The following is a 16334-nucleotide window of genomic DNA, read 5'->3' on the forward strand; positions in this document are numbered from 1 at the left end:
TGCCTCCCCTGCACCGCGGCCGGCGATGGAATAGGCCCAGGCGCCGTCGGCGCCGTCGGCGCCGCCCCTCCCCCCCCCCCCAGCGCTGTTTGCGACGGCCCGCCCTTCCCCGGGAGAATGGTCTGCGCCGCCCGTGCTGAATGGTTCCGCCCAGCCGTTCGTTTTATGACGCACCGACTCCCCACCACCGCAGGCGCACCCGTAACGAAGAGTGGGACATCCCGCGCCCAAGCAGCAGCGCCCCCTTATCCAACAGTGGTATGGCCCTACTGCTCTGTTGATAAGCGGATGGGTAGAGTTGCCTCTGCGCGGCGCAGAGCGCGATCCTGTGCCTATGTGGGCAGAAAAAAGCCCTACCGTTCCCTGCCAGCTATGGCCGTATGGGAGTCGTAGGGCTTTTTTCTGGGGCTGGCTGGGGCACGCTGGGCGTTGTAGGACTTTTCTTGCTGAACGTGTTTAGGATTGCACAGTTTGTTAGAATAATCCATTACGCATTGACTGAAAGGCTACACACGCGCACCCCGATTAATGGGTGAGCAGACTTTCCAAAAGAAAATGTTTTTAATGCAAGAAATTACCAACATCCCAGCTCAAAACCCACACGTTCCTTGAAGCCTTTGGCACAACCCTATTCTAATGGTCCCCTTTCTGCAGCCCTCTCTAACCCGGTGCCCTCCGGCCCTATCGGATTGCAACTCCCAGCATCCCCCAGCTAGCATGGCCAGTGGGAGTTGCAGTTCAACACATCTGGAGGGCATCAGGTTGGGAAAGGCAACAAAGCCAAAGCACGTGCCAGCAATAAAAGCACATCTTCCCCTGTTCACCCTTGCCTGCTTTTCTATCTCTTTGTGCTATTGTTCCCTGTTTGCTAGATGAGGCCCTTGGAGCAGAGAACTGTCCCATCTTTCTTTGAAAAAGCCGCCGGTACTTGAATGGTATGGTAACAATAACGAGCGGGGGGCAGGACAGTGAAACAACTGTGGGTGACAGGTACCCTCTTAGAAGAAGCATTCCCCTTGTTTTGCTCATATGCAAATTTAATTCGGGATAGCTAATACTTTGGAAGACAAAAACAAAATTCAAAGTGATTTTGATAGACTGGAGCTCTGGGCAGTAAACAACAGAATGACATTTAATAGGGATAAATGCCAAGTTCTGCAACTAAGAAAAAGAAACCAAATGCACAGTTACAAGATGGGGGATACGTGGCTCAACAACACTACAAGCAAAAAGGATCTTGGCATTGTTGTCGATCACAAGCTGAATATGAGCCAACAATGTGATGTGGCTGCAAAAACGGCCAATGTTCTTTTGGGCTGCATTAATAGAAGCATAGCTTCCAAATCCTGGGAAGTACTAGTTCCCCTCTACTCAGCACTGGGTAGGCCTCATCTGGAGTACTGTGTCCAGTTCTGGGCACCACACCACACTTTAAGAAGGATGCAGATGAACTGGAGAGGGTTCAGAGGAGGGCAACAAAGATGGTCAGGGGACTGGAAACAAAGCCCTATGAAGAGAGACTGAAAGAACTGGGCATGTTTAGCCTTGAGAAGACTGAGGGGAGATAGGATAGCGCTCTTCAAGTACGTGAAAGGTTGTCACAGAGAGGAAGGCCAGCATCTCTTCTCGATCATCCCGGGGTGCAGGACATGGAATAATGGGCTGAAGTGACAGGAAGCCAGATTCCGGCTGAACATCAGGAAAAACTTCCTGACTGTTAGAGCAATACGACAATGGAACCAATTCCCTAAGGAGGTGGTGGGCTCTCCCACACTGGAGCCGTTCAAGATAAGGCTGGACAGCCCTCTGTCAGGGATGCTCTGACTTGGATTCCTGCATTGAGCAGGGGGTTGGACTCGATGGCCTTGCCGGCCCCTTCCAACCCTACTACTACTCTGTTCTAATTGATGAATCAGTTGCCCTGGGACAGCAGGCCAGAAGGGAAGCCCACTCTGACCCAGCCTTCCTGAACCTGTTGGACTGCAACTCCCAGCCAGCATGGCCATTGGCCCTGCTGGCTGGGAATGATGGGAGTTGCAGTCCAGCACATCTGGAGGCCGCCAGGTTGGGGAAGGCTGCTCTGGCCTGCTTGTTCACTTGCCTCTCACTGGCCCAGACAGCAGTGGATGCCATGGCCCTACTTGCTCACTGACAAGCAAGCCAGCCGTAGCAGTGATGAGAAAGGATGAGGAGCAAGAACAGCTAGTGGGGATGGCGGTGGTGCTAAGGTCGGCTCGCTGGGGGAGGGGGCTCACGGAGGGCGTCTTGCCCAAGGGCCCTGAAAAGCTTGGAGCCGGCACTGCTAGGACTCTCCCTGGGGAAGTTTGTACAGCGCCTGTTCTGATGTGTTTCAAGACCAAAGAAAGAGCTTTTTAAAATTTTCCAGGGCCCTTGAACATCTGATGAAACTATTTTAATGCTGCCATTTGTTACGCCTGACCCAGGAGGTTTCCTCGGATGAAGATTCTGAGACCAAAAGCCCCGTGAGACCCCTCCCCAACCCAGCACTTCAGTAGCTGCCAACCCCCACCCCTAGAGAAACTAGACTAGGGCCTTTGGCAACAATGAACCTATGATAGGTACCTCCCCTGAAGAGTCAGAGGAGGAGACCAAGGGGCCATCCAGCCCGAGAGGGTGCCAGCACCAGAAGATACAGGGCCAGGCGGCCTCCTGTCGATGAAATCCATGCCTGAGGACCCAGAAAACTAGGCTCCTCAGAAGTAAGAGGGCCCCTCTCCTCAACAGTAGGGGACTTCTCAGGATCCTCGAGGGCTGTGCTATTTGCTGCTGGCTGTATGTGGGGCTCTGAAAACCAGGTTATATAAGCCTTCCATTCTGGTCTACCCGGCGCTGGAACAGCACAGGTTCTATGTATCATCTGCCCAATGAACCTCCCATGCTTCTGACTCCGTAGCTTTTCCTTGTTCCTGAGGTTGCATCTGTGCCTTGGCTTTCTCTACTGTGTTGAACCTTGGCTTTGCACAACAGCTCTGCTATTGGAGCATGCCTTTCTGGGTTTGATCTCAGCCTCTGTTTTGAACTTGGGATTTGGGGATGGCCCTGCCACCCAAGGCTGCCTTTGACCCCTAGGACCTGACTAGTCTTGTGCTGTGCTCTGACTTCGCTTTCCACTGCATGCGGGTCAGGGACCAAGCTCAAGGAGGACACCATGTTACTTGCTGTTGTATTGATGGTTGTTGTGTTTTTATTATTTTGTTGTTAATTTACTTTTGTGAAAACCATCCTGGAAACATTTATATAGAAAAGTGTTTTAAACATTTGTAAAATAAATGTTACAAATGCATCTAGAAACTTGGGGGTGGAGGGAGCACCTTGAAAAATGTTGTGTTCCACCTGTCCTTATGCGTGCCCTCCCCGCATTACGTACCTGCTTTGCTTTGAGAAATAGGAAAGCCTCTTTTTTTCACTTAAAACAAACCTACTCTCTACATATTGACACAGGCAGGCCTCCAGTAATTTTCCACTAATGTCAGCTGGGAAACTACCTGCCTCTAGATCATAAAGTCAAGATTTGTGGCAGCAAGAAGAGGGAGAAGATGTTCTGTGCCATATGACAATAACAAAATGGTTGCTGTTCGCTTCCATGAGCGTAATAAAAGTGTTTACTTGGTGATATGAATGGGGGGGCAAATCTGCATGCCCTTGTCTTGGCATTGTCATCATACCTGAGCTAGTTTTAGGTCTGTAATATAAATCGGAAGGACAGGAAGTTTCCTTTGTATACCATGGTTTCCTGGAGCTAGTTTGAAAACACACAGGTTTTTGAAATGTAGTCTGAAAAATGTGGTAGATCAAAGTCCTTAAGCTCTGATGTATTAAGGAACACTGGTCTTGTTTTCTTCTTTGTGGCAAACCATATTTTCCTACCCTGTCTACAGTGTAGTTTCACCATGTGGAAAGACTTTTGAATTAAAACTTATTACTATATTTATATGGCTGCCCAACAATACATGTTCCTTGGTTGGCTTACAAAATAAGTAAATTACAATATTAAATACAAGGTAATTAAAAAGCAACACTAAAATGCAGAATAAAAAAATCCTTCTGCCAGAAGAAAAGTTAGAAGATCCAGTTACAAAATACAGCTTATGCACTAATATCCCAGATCTTGTTTGTTTAAAATCCTAGTTCTGAGGAACCATTTTGCTCTGAGGGGATGGTAGAGGAAGCAGAGTAAGACTGAACTCGTGTACAGAAAGCAAAAGGAGAAGAGGAGAAAGAAGAGAGGAATGCGCCAACCGAGAAGGAAAATAGATGCAGTGCAAACCTGAGTACAATCAGATCCAAAACAGGCATATTCCCATTTATCTGGGCAACTGAAGCAGCCACGACCATCACCGCCATCATCTTTCTTCCCTCCTCCTTCCCGTCCCTTTCCTTGTGCCTTTTAGATTGTACACCTGAAAGTAGGGACTATCTGATGATTGATGTTTGAAAGCTGTTCTGGGAGCCGTTTTTAGCTGAAGAGCAGAGTAAACATGCTTTGAATAATAAAGAGACAGATGTTTAAAAGCCTTAGGTGAGTATCTCCCCCATGGTTGCAAACCATCATGGTTAACAACATCATACATATGTATGTATGTATGTATGTATGTAGAATCGAGCACATCATCTAGTTGGGGAATTCTTTGAACTTTTCCTTAGCACCCATTTGCACCGCTGAAGAGGCAAGCCTATTTGCAGTTTAAACTTCAGTTTAATCTGAATAGTGGGTTGCCTGTTTGGCGTGTGATTGGAACTTCAAAGAAACAGCTGCCTCTCTTGCATTTTCCTGTATTAAATTCATTTTGATATCCAAAGAACTACCTGCAAGTGCAGTATTGAGAATTTAAGAACAATTGGGCTGAATCGAAAGGCCCCATTAATGTAGGTGATTACCACCAGTCCTCTGAATACCAGTTGCTGGGGGAGTGAGGTCTGTTGTCTTCATGCCTGGCTTGTGAGCTTCTCAGAGGCGCCTGCCTGGCCATAATCCTTGTCGGATACAGCAAGGACATTTTTCTCTGTTGTTTGTGTATATTGTCTGTGTGCTTTTATGTAAATAGCTTTTAAACTTTGTATATTGTATTTTAATGTTTTAACTTCTGCAAACCGCCCAGAGAGCTTCAGCTATGGGGCGGTATAGAAATGCAATAAATAATAATAATTTATTGGAGAATGCAATGTACAAATGCAAAGCAGTTTTTAAAGTGCTAAATCAATGACAGCTTATTAATTGTTGTTCAGTCGTTCAGTCATGTCCGACTCTTCGTGACCCCATGGACCATAGCATGCCAGGCCTTCCTGTCCTGCGCTTTCTCCCGGAGTGTGCTCAAGTTCATATTCATTGCATCGGTGATGCTATCTAGCCATCTCATCCTCTGTCGTCCCCTTCTCCTTTTGCCTTCAGTCCTTCCCAGCATCGGGGTCTTTTCCAGTGACTTTTCTCTTCGCATTAGGTGGCCAAAATATTTGAGCTTCAGCTTCGGTATCTGTCCTTCCAATGAGCACTCAGGGTTGATTTCCTTTAGGATGGACTGATTTGACCTCCTTGCAGTCCAGGGGACTCGTAAGAGTCTTCTCCAGCACCACAGTTCGAAAGCATCGATTCTTCGGCGCTCAGCCTTCCTTACAGTCCAGCTCTCACAGCCATACGTTACAACTGGGAAAACCATAGCTTTGATTAGACGGACCTTTGTCGGCAAGGTGATATCTCTGCTTCTTACTATGCTGTCTAGGTTTGCCATAGCTTTCCTCCCAAGGAGCAAGCGTCTTTTAATTTCATGGCTACAGTCACCGTCTGCGGTGATCTTGGAGCCCAAGAAAGTAAAATCTGTCACTGCTTCCATTTCTTCCCCTTCTATATGCCAGGAAGTGATGGGGCCACATGCCATGATCTTCATTTTTTTAATGTTGAGTTTCAAACCAGCTTTTGCACTCTCCTCTTTCACCCTCAACAAGAGGCTCTTGAGATCCTCTTCGCTTTCTGCCATTAGGGTGGTATCGTCTGCATATCGGAGGTTGTTGATAATTCTCCCAGCAATCTTAATTCCGACCTGTGATTCATCCAACCCAGCGTTTCTCATGATGTACTCTGCATATAAGTCAAATAAGCAGGGTGACAGGATGCAGCCTTGTCGTACTCCTTTCCCAATTTTGAACCACTCGGTTGTTCCATGTCTGGTTCTTACTGTTGCTTCTTGACCCTCGTACAGGTTTCTCAGGAGACAGGTAAGGTGGTCTGGTACTCCCATCACTTTAAGAATTTGCCACAGTTTGTTGTGATCCACACAATCAAAGGCTTTAGTGTAGTCAATGAAGCAGAAATAGACATTTTTCTGGAATTCTCTTGCTTTCTCCATGATCCAGCGAACGTTGGATCCCTTCATGGATCACTGCCTTGTTGTGGCGAAGGGGCTTGCATAACTCAGTGAAGCCATAAGCTATGCCGTGCAGGGCCACCCAAGACAGACAGGTCATGGCAGAGTTCTGACAAAATATGGTCCACTGGAGAAGGAAATGGCAACCCACTCCAGTATCCTTGCCAAGAAAACCCCATGGAACGTATCACAAGGCTAAAAGATATGACGCTGGAAGATGAGCCCCTCAGGTCAGAAGGTGTCCAATATACTACTGGGGAAGAGCAGAGGGTATTTCCAAGTAGCGCCAGAAAGAGTGAAGCGGCTGGGCCAAAGCCGAAAGGACACTCAGCTGTGGATGTGTCTGGCGGTGAAAAGAAAATCCGATGCTGTAAAGAACAATATTGTTTAGGAACCTGGTATGTCAGATCAATGAATCAAGGTAAGCTAAAGGTGGTCAAACATGAGATGGCAAGATTGAACATCGACATCTTGGGAATCAGCGAACGGGCGAATTTAATTCAGGTGACCATCATATCTACTACTGTGGGCAAGAATCCCTTAGAAGAAATGGAGTAGCACTCATAGTCAACAAAAGGGTGGGAAAAGCAGTACTGGGGTACAATCTTAAAAACGATAGAATGATCTCAGTACGAATCCAAGGCAAACCATTCAACATCACAGTAATTCAAGTCTATGCCCCAACCACTGATGCCGAAGAAGCTGAGGTTGATCGGTTCTATGAAGACCTACAACACCTTCTAGAACTAACACCAAAAAAAGATGTCCTCTTCATCATAGGGGATTGGAATGCTAAAGTAGGAAGTCAAGAAATCACCGGGATAACAGGCAGGCATGGCCTTGGTGCACAAAATTAAGCAGGACAAAAGCTAATAGAGTTTTGCCAGGAGAACACGCTGATCATAGCAAACACTCTTTTCCAACAGCACAAGAGGCGACTCTACACATGGACATCACCAGATGGTCAATATCGAAATCAGATTGATTATGTCCTTTGCAGCCAAAGATGGAGAAGCTCTATACAGTCAGTAAAAACAAGCCCTGGAGCTGACTGTGGCTCAGATCATGAGCTTCTTGTTGCAAAATTTCGGCTTAAATTGAAGAACGTAGGGAAAACCACTAAACCATTCAGGTATGACCTAAATCATATCCCTTATGAATATACAGTAGAGGTGAGGAATAGATTTCAGGGATTAGACCTGATAGACAGAGTGCCTGAGGAACTATGGACAGAGGTCCGTAACATTGTTCAGGAGGCAGCAACGAAATCCATCCCAAAGAAAAAGAAATGCAAGAAAGCCAAGTGGCTGTCTGATGAGGCTTTACAAGTAGCTGAAGAAAGAAGGGAAGCGAAAAGCAAGGGAGAAAGGGGAAGATATATCCAACTGAATGCAGAGTTCCAGAGAATAGCAAGGAGAGACAAGAAGGCCTTCTTAAATGAACAATGCAAAGAAATCAAGGAAAACAATAGAATGGGAAAGACTAGAGATCTCTTCAAGAAAATTGGAGATCTCAAGGGAACGTTTTGTGCAAAGACGGGCATGATAAAGGACAAAGAAGGCAGGGACCTAACAGAAGCAGATGAGATTAAGAAGAGGTGGCAAGAATACACAGAAGAACTATACAGGAAAGATCTTAATGTCCCTGATAGCCATGATAGTGCGGCCACTGAACTTGAGCCGGACATCCTAGAGAGTGAAGTCAAGTGGGCCTTAGGAAGCATTACTAACAACAAAGCTAGCGGAGATGACAGTATTCCAGCTGAGCTATTTAAAATCCTAAAAGATGATGCTGTTCAAGTGCTGCACTCAATATGCCAACACATTTGGAACACTCAACAATGGCCGCAAGACTGGAAAAGGTCAGTTTACATTCCAATTCCAAAGAAGGGCAATGCCAAAGAGTGTTCAAACTACCGTACAATTGCGCTCATTTCACATGCCAGCAAGGTGATGCTCAAAATCCTACAAGCTAGGCTTCAGCAGTATGCGAACCGAGAACTACCGGAAGTACAAGCTGGGTTTCGAAGAGGCAGAGCTTATGAATAAAACACATTAATGTCACTAATGACAGATAACAAAGCGTTTTCCTTGTTGTATGATCGAAGGCATAGTCTGACCTTATGCATGTTTACTTAGAAGGAAGTCCCATTGACTTTACTAGAGCTTTCTCCCAAGTAAGTGACCATATTATTGCAGGCTCACTCTTCTCTTCCTCTTTTCCTATTCCCTGGCAGAAAAATGATCTCCTTCCCCCGAAACTTGGCAATGAATAACCCATGTATCAACATATGTTGTAGGGCTGTCATGTAATCTATTACTCATATGAGTTATTTATTTATAAGATTAATATCCCACTGAATGATCCTGCTGTGAAAACAAAGAGTCTTGTGGCACCTTAAGATTAACAAATTTATTCTGGCTAAGCTTTCACGGAGTATAGTCTACTTCATCAGATGAAGAATATATTGTGAGCTGCCTTGAGGATCGTTTCATCGAAAAGTGGGATAGAAATCCTATATAAATCTAAATAATATACACACATGCTGGGGAACACAGCAACCCTTCATCCTCCGGCTGACGTCAGAGGCCAGCATGCACATCCCCTCACTTTTGCAGTAACAGGCACTTGCACCTGAGTGCTCGGTCTGGCAGGGGGGAGGAATGCTGGCTCCCTGCAGCTGCTCCTCCTCTAGCAGATGGATGAGGCCAGGCTGGTCTCCCCCTTGCCACAATGTCCTGCCAAGGGGGAGCAGCCTCCTAGTGGCCTGTGGCTCCCTGTCCGATGGCTGAGCTCAGAGCAGCTCTCCCCAACCTGTGCCCTCCAGATGTGTTGGACTTGAACACCCATCATCCCCAGTCAGTAGGGCCAATGGCTGCCCTGGCCAGGGGATGCAGCTAAACACATCTGGAGAGTACCAGGTTGGAGAAGGGTGGCTCAGAACAGGCTTCCTTTCTGGTCTGCTCTTCCAGGGCAATTCCATTTAGTTGGTTTGTCAATTAAATTTGCTTCAAGAGAAGGATTAATTGTGGAACCTCCATGGCCCCTTCACTCACATTTTATGGGGGTCCAGGTTACGTCATCATCCTGTGTTTTCCCACCGCTTCTTCCATCTTTTTCCTTCCACACAAACACCTGTTAAGGAGAAAAACATGGAACAGCTTCACAGTGTCTTTTGACTGGTCCTGCTAGGAGCTGTTTGTCTAGAAGCATCCATGCTGGTGGTGGTGATGGTTTTGTCCTTGGTACCATTTAGCTGACGGAATGGCTTATGTTGTAAAAGTTTCATCCTGGTTTTTGTGAGTGATGGGCAAAGTTACTTCTTCTCCCCATCCTTGTCCCCAATAATTGTGATTTTCAAAGAATCATCATTAAAAAATATATCCATTACTTTCTGAAAAATTAGAATCTGTGTCAGAAAACCCACTTATTTTTCATTCATTGCATACTGACTACCTTGAGATACCTCCTGCCCACCATAACAATATTTCTGGAGGCCCTATTCATTTTTATTTATTGCGGGATTTATACCATGCCTTTCCACTTTTGAAATAAAAGTCTTCATTTATTACTAGTGGCAGCCTTTCCACCAGAATACAGAGCAGAGGGAAAGAAGAGAAGCAGGGTTATTCCGCAGTGGAGGCTGGTGGCTCCAATGTCAGTGGGGTGGTGAATCTGCTCCGGGTTTCAGTCAGAACTCTAAAGGAGATCTCTAGGGTGACTGAAACCTGGAGTGGATTCACCACCCCACTGACATCGGAGCCACCAGCCTCCAATGCTATTGCATTGCTATAGCTGCCTTTGGCTCTCCCCATGGTTACCTAGCCAGCAGCCATTCCATCGGGCCACCTGAACGGTTTCTATCCCAGCTGGTCATTACAAGAGCTGTAACTTTAAAAACTGGTGCCTGAGCATTTTTTTCCCTCCTCACATCCTTTTCCTTACATGCCATGTCTTTTAGGTTATAATCCAGAGAGCAGAGACTGTATTACTGCTGATATTTGTATGCTGTATTGAGTGAAGTAGAAATGCTTTAAATAAATAAATAAAATGCATGGCCATAGGAAAAAGCAAATGGCAGGCACTAGACTATTGCCCTCATGTCCTGCTTATGGGCTTCCCATAGTTGGCCATTGTGGGAGGAAGAGTGTAGGACTCTAGGCCTTGGGTCAGACCTAGCACCGCTTATGTTCTTACATGGACTTTATATGGTGCCTGCTTGGACCCTCTATATGTGACTGAGAGATCAGGAACTGAATACTGGGCATGCTCACTGGGATATTAACTACGGACGCAATCCTGTGCATGTTTAGACAGAGAAAAGTCCTAAAACTCCAGCATGGGAGTGCTTGGAATTGTGGGCCTTTTTTTTCCGTCTAAGCATGCACAGCACTTCACCTTATGAGCATAAGGAGAGCCCTTTTCACTCAGACCTAAGGCCCATCTAGTCCATTATTCTTTCCCTACAGTGGGCAACCGGATACCTATGGTAACCTGCAAGCAGGACGTGAGCTCAACAGCACCTTCTCACTCACCTTCCTGAGCAACTGGTATTCAGAGGCACTGATACTGGAAGTAATATATAGCCGTCACGACTAGTCAAAAGCTTTTTGAAAGTCCACATCAGCAATGCTGACCAGATCACCCCTATCCACATGTAACTGCACCTTCCCTACCAAGAGCCTTGTGAGGTGGCGGAAACCGTGGGACCTGGATTCACACAGCGGTGAGTGAGGGAGAGAGATGGTGACCCCAGACTACCCCGCAGTGCCACCAGGCCTCCAGGGCCCCTGTTCCCTGAAAGCAGGTGGGGGAAACCAGTGAACAACTTATCAAACAAGAACGGGGATTTATTTAATGAAGGAGGAAGAGGCAGGAGAGGAAGCCAAACAAACATTCAGATGAATAAATGATTTAATGTAAGTCCCTGAAACAATAAAATGGAAGAGAAGCCAATAGTTATGCAGTCCACAAAGGTAGGTGATTTCTTAAGACCTGCCTCAAGTTGTGCAGCCCAGAACTCATGGCCCTTGAGATGTTTTGGCCTTCAGCTCCCATCAGTCTATGCTGGCTAGGGCTGATGGGAGTTGTAGGCCAAAACATCTGGAGGGCCACAAGTTGCCCACCCCTGCTTTAAAGTCTCTGACTCCTCTGTCCCCTCAGAATCCCCCTCCATCAGGGTCATAACGGGCTGAACTCGAGACCTCCAGAGGGCTTCAAGGTCCTGCAGGACCCTCCATCGAGTGGCAGGAACTGGGCCATGGGCAGGGCAGGGCAGGGCAGGGCAGGAGGGAAGCAGTGTTGTGGCTGCATGGAGACATGGCCTTAGGCTGGGGGGTGTCAAAGCTAAAGTCATTCCATTGGGCTGTAGAGTCAAGGGCTTTCTTCACATGGAGCTTTTATCCTGCGATTGAGATTGCTCCCTCACGGACGTTTTCAGGCTCTTTACATGACGCTGTGATCCTCCAGGGCATCTCGTGCACTAAATGCCCTTTGTTCTGTTTTCAAATAGATCACAGATAATGAGCTATCAAATTACCCCACTGTGTTCCGCTTGAGGAAAAGCAGCAAGAAGAGGAGCAAGATCAGTAGAAGACAATGGAAGACTCAGATACAGGGAGAAGGAGGGTGGGGGAAAAGGAAGCACGTGAAAAAGGGAGTCGAAAGGAAGCAGAAAGCCCCATTTTAAATGCAGGATTTTAGGCCGATGTACAGATGCCTAAGGAATCCAGCAGGGCTTGATCAGCGGGTTCTCGCCTCACCCCAAGGCCATGGGTATATAGCCCAGACAGAGGCCCCTCCCTGCCCCCCTCTGATCACCATGACCTTCCCTCTTGTTTGCTGTGAAGCTCTGCAGGACTAGGAACACAGGAAGCTGCCTTGTATCGAGTCAGACCCTTGGTCCCCCTGGCCCAGTACTGTTGACAGTGACCAGCAGCAGCAGCAACTCTCCAGGGTTTCAGGTAGGATTTTTCCCAGACCTACTTGGAGATGTGGGGATTGAACTTGGGACCTTCTGCCTGCAAAGCAGAGGCTCTACAACGGGGCCACGACCCACCCCCAGGCTGCCAAGGGTGCTCAAGAGCTGCTCAGTGATGGTCCTGACCCAGTGTTGGATATGACCGCTGGTCATGTGGTTGTCCATTTCCACCTCACTTGCCACTGGCGCCCTGTTGTGGCTGCTTCAACCAGGTCCCATCCCAGGGCCCCTCCCATCCCTACGGGCACTGCCCTTCTTTCCCTCTCCTTTGCTGCCATCCAGCAGTCACTGACCACTTCGCTCCAGTTCACATTCCATATGTGCTTGGTCAAAGTTGCAGATACAGCCCAAAGGGGAGGGATTTATCTGTTTCGGAGCCTGTTTCTGCAACGATTCCTGACCCAACCCCTTGTCTGAATAGCTGGTCCTGCATGTGGAATAGGTAACATTTCAGAGAAAATTAGTCTGGAGGTCCTGGATAACAAGCTCCTACCTTGCAACCTAAATTGGCTTCCAGGACCACAATCTGTATGTCCAAACTACATGCTTGACAACTGTATCTTTAATAATGCTTTCCACCAATTTACTTGGAACAGATGTTAGAGAACATGTACAGCAGTCCGAACTCCTTGCAGGAAGGGCAAGTAAAAATTTAATGATAATAAACGTAACAAGAGTCCTGCTGGATTAGACCAAGGATCCATCTAATTCAGCATTCTTTTCCCAACAGTGGTAAACCAGATGCTTCTGGAAAGCCCACAAGCAGGGCATGGGCAGGAAGGCAGTGGCCTTCCCCCTGATGATTCCCGACCTCCACCAACTGGTATTCAAAGGAATATCACCTCTGAATCTCAAGATTCCATTTAGCTATCCTGGCCAGCACCCACTATCGCAGGGATGGGGAAAATCCAGACCACAGGCCAAGTATGGCCCATTGGGATGGCCCATCTGCCCTGCTGGCTCCTTCCCCAGGGCGCACACTATCTCCCCATAGGGAAAAGTTGTTAAATCAAGGGCTGATCAGAGCCTTTCCCTGCTGAGCACGGAAAAGGTTCCCTTTCTCAGCATTCAGCAGGGTCTCCAATCAGCTGCTGATTGGAGATGAGCTTTTCCCAGTCAGGAGAAAGGGGAGTGATTCAGTCCCGCTTCCTTCTGTGGCCCATCCAGCAGAGGCTTGTCCTGCTTACTTCTGAGTAGAGGTGTGAAGGCCTAAGCTAAAAACTGGAAACATCTGGGGCAAAAATGCTTTTGCCCCTGATTATGGTTTGTTTTTTCTGCAAAACTGAAGAAATTTGGATTATGAAATATTTTCTTTTAGAATGATTAATAAAATCTTTAAAGTGAAGTGTTCATATATTGCTACCCAGCCTTTACTCCTCCAAAATGATTTCATCGTAATAGGAAAACTTTTATGTAAGCCTAGAGATATAACATTTCTGGAAATTTTGAAGCCATGGTGGAAAATGGTTTTTAAATAATCTCGATTCCCAGCGGTTATTTCTTCCATTCCTTATACCAATTATTGATCAAATGTAACTTTTACTGTTAAATATTTTAGGGATGCTCCAAGTCAGGCTCAGTTTCCCACCATGTGACTAGAATCACCGTATCATAGTATGTGAAAAAAATGTGCATTCTTGACAGCTTGGGATTTGTTCTATAGAGTCTTGTGTTTCTGGGCTTGTTCTAGTTAGATACTGTAGCAGTCAATGAATGTATTTTTAAAACCCACATGTGAGAAAAACATGGTAGGTTATCCTGCCCCTGCCACCACATACAATGGAACAACATGTGGGTTATCCCACCTACGTTTCTTTTGAAAAAACACACCAAAGACCGTCAAGGCTTGGGTCTATGGGGCTCACTGCCAGTTTTTAATAATGTTCCCAGTTAGACTCACTGTTAGGGAATGCTGCCTCAGCTATAAAACCTTGAACCGCTGCCACCTAAAAGAAACTCAATACTCTGTTCCTATGGCATAAGTATGGGATCAGCAGCAATGTTAGAGATGTTTCAAAATGAACAAGAATTAAGACGTACATTAAGGTGAATTATTTACAAGAGGGAATAAAATGTCACTCTTCAAATAGATGGCTTAATATTTCTTAAATTAAATACGCTTAGGGCGCAATCCTATGGCCTTTAGTAAACGGCTAGACGGCCATAGGATAGGTCTGTTTCTGGGAACCAACCTCGGAGCCCTTGCTCTGAGGTTGGTTCCCTGAGAACTGACCTCCACTCCCTCCCACACCACCTTGTAGGCAGAGTGGAATGGCCCTGCACTCCGTGCTCAGAAGAGCAGCAAAAACAGGGCGTTCCTGAGGGCATACCAGAACGGGGAAGTCGGAAATGCTGGCACGACCCATCCTATGTGTCGAAATCAGCTGTCTAGCTGTGAAAGCCGGGTGGCGGGAGTGAGGAGGAGAGCTGCCCCTCACCACTCCTCCCACCCTGCACTGGATAGGTGGTTGCCCCCGGGCTCAGAGGCAACTGTCGACCCAAATAAGATTGCTGCTTCTGTTACCATTCCTAATAGGTAAGAGAAACTTCCCCAGCTAAATAAGCCCTCGATAGCTGTTTCTTCAGACCATATTTCAGTAAACTCCACCTCAACCAATTCCTCACAAACAGGAACAGATACTGTCTTCCTCTGGCTCCAGCTCTTCCTGCTTCTTCTAGCTTTTAGGATAATTCAGATGTTTCAGGGACTACTTGCTGAAGTTTCCTCCAGCCAGACATAAAATATAGAGATGTAAAATTTCTGGAAATGTTGAGGCCATGGGGAAAAATGTTTTTTTCCTGAGGGGATTCAGAAAAATTGGAAATTTTGTAAAAATTGAAAAATAAGCAATACTTGTTTTTTTAGCACTCTTTACAGATCTAAAGTCACTTTGTTACTTCCAGACAGCCCTCCCCAACTGGTGCCCTCCAGGTATTTTGGACTTCAGCTCCCCTCAGCTTCAGCCAGCATGGCTAATGCTCAGGAAAGCTGGGCACTGTAGTCCAAAACATCCAGAGGTCACCAGGTTAGGGAGGGCTGCTTTCAGAACATAAAGCAGCCTTTCTGTTCCTAAAGATATGTTATGTATGACTTCATTTGTTCATAAAATTATCATTATATTTTAAAACTTTAAAAAGTAAACTCAGTTTGTAAATTTGTAATTATTGCCTGAATTGATGAGAGCTACATTAAATGACTGTTATTATGTACTTTTATTATGTACTTTGCAGCCAAAGATGGAAAAGCTCTATACAGTCAGTCAAAACAAGACCTGGAGCTGACTGTGGCTCAGATCATGAGCTGCTTCTTGCAAAATTCCGGCTTAAATTGAAGAACGTAGGGAAAACCATTCCGGTATGACCTAAATCATATCCCTTATGAATATACAGTGGAGGTGAGGAATAGATTTCAGGGATTAGACCTGATAGACAGAGTGCCTGAGGAACTATGGATGGAGGTCCATAACATTGTTCAGGAGGCAGCAACTCAATCCATCCCAAAGAAAAAGAAATGCAAGAAAGCCAAGTGGCTGTCTGAGGAGGCTTTACAAGTAGCTGAGGAAAGAAGGGAAGCGAAAAGCAAGGGAGAAAGGGGAAGATATACCCAACTGAATGCAGAGTTCCAGAGAATAGCAAGGAGAGACAAGAAGGCCTTCTTAAATGAACAATGCAAAGAAATCGAGGAAAACATTAGAATGGGAAAGACTAGAGAGCTCTTCCAAGAAAATCGGAGATCTGAAGGGAACATTTTGTGCAAAGACGGGCATGATAAAGGACAAAGAAGGCAGGGACCTAACAGAAGCAGATGAGATTAAGAAGAGGTGGAAAGAATACACAGAAGAACTATACAGGAAAGATCTTAATGTCCCTGATAGCCATGATATCTGAACTTGAGCCGGACATCCTAGAGAGTGAAGTCAAGTGGGCCTTAGGAAGCATTACGAACAACAAACCTAGCGGAGATGATAGTATTC

At 46.3% G+C, this 16334-nt stretch overlaps 1 long non-coding RNA gene across 2 annotated transcripts; it reads left to right on the forward strand.

Moving 5' to 3' along the window:
* Positions 1-75: 75 nt before the first annotated feature.
* LOC146338178 (uncharacterized) lies at positions 76-15715 on the forward strand. Of its 2 annotated transcripts, none has more exons than XR_014785176.1 (3): positions 76-4540; positions 10850-12343; positions 15592-15715. It is a non-coding gene; the product is annotated as an uncharacterized LOC146338178 (long non-coding RNA). The 2 variants fall into 2 exon arrangements; XR_014785177.1 differs by lacking the exon at positions 15592-15715 and having other exon boundaries at positions 10850-11106; positions 11893-15040.
* Positions 15716-16334: the final 619 nt, after the last annotated feature.

This window comes from Heloderma suspectum, chromosome 10 (assembly GCF_057233095.1).
Source record: "Heloderma suspectum isolate Gila_16-S chromosome 10, 16-S_ref, whole genome shotgun sequence".
NCBI classification, from domain to species: Eukaryota; Metazoa; Chordata; class Lepidosauria; order Squamata; family Helodermatidae; genus Heloderma; species Heloderma suspectum.